The sequence below is a fragment of the Acanthisitta chloris genome, unplaced genomic scaffold (assembly GCF_000695815.1).
Source record: "Acanthisitta chloris isolate BGI_N310 unplaced genomic scaffold, ASM69581v1 scaffold19235, whole genome shotgun sequence".
Lineage (NCBI taxonomy): Eukaryota > Metazoa > Chordata > Aves > Passeriformes > Acanthisittidae > Acanthisitta > Acanthisitta chloris.
Window position 1 is genome coordinate 17,192 of NW_008672329.1, and position 669 is coordinate 17,860.

Here is a 669-nt window from a genome sequence, read left to right on the forward strand (position 1 = left end):
TTTATCAGAATATTTTATAAAACATGCTCATTTGAAGAAACTGACATAGAATTGAAATAATTTGTCTTTTTGTAGGTTTACTCAGAAGTTGATGTTAATGAAACAATACATATATTTTGTTAAAGGAATGACTCTCTACTCATTTCATTTTTGTGCCTGGACAACTTTTGAATTTCCCTTTTCTTCCAAATCTGCAGGTTGAAGTGAAAAAAAACGAAGGTGCATGCTCATTTGAAGAAACTGACATAGAATTGAAATAATTTGTCTTTTTGTAGGTTTACTCAGAAGTTGATGTTAATGAAACAATACATATATTTTGTTAAAGGAATGACTCTCTACTCATTTCATTTTTGTGCCTGGACAACTTTTGAATTTCCCTTTTCTTCCAAATCTGCAGGTTGAAGTGAAAAAAAACGAAGGTGATGTTTGGATCAAAGACATTTTTAAAAAGCAAAAATTGTCTTCAAAATTACTACATTTCATAAAATAGTTATACCACATCAAGGGTCATGGTTTGTTTGACTGTCCATCTTTAGTTAAATGTTTTCCATAATCAAGTGCTCATAACTGCTTGTGGTTTCTGCTGAGGAACACAGTTTAAAAAAGCACTCTTATAAATGGCCAATATTGTCTTCCAATACTTTGTCTTTTTTTTTAAAATAGCTAAGA

The 669-nt window shown here is 30.2% G+C and overlaps 1 protein-coding gene across 1 annotated transcript in view; it reads left to right on the forward strand.

Annotated features, from left to right (window-relative positions):
- Positions 1 to 669, forward strand: part of PTAR1 (protein prenyltransferase alpha subunit repeat containing 1) — a gene marked incomplete at its 5' end in the record, with an annotated part of 21,678 nt that overhangs the window by 12,067 nt on the left and 8,942 nt on the right. The window lies entirely within an intron of this gene.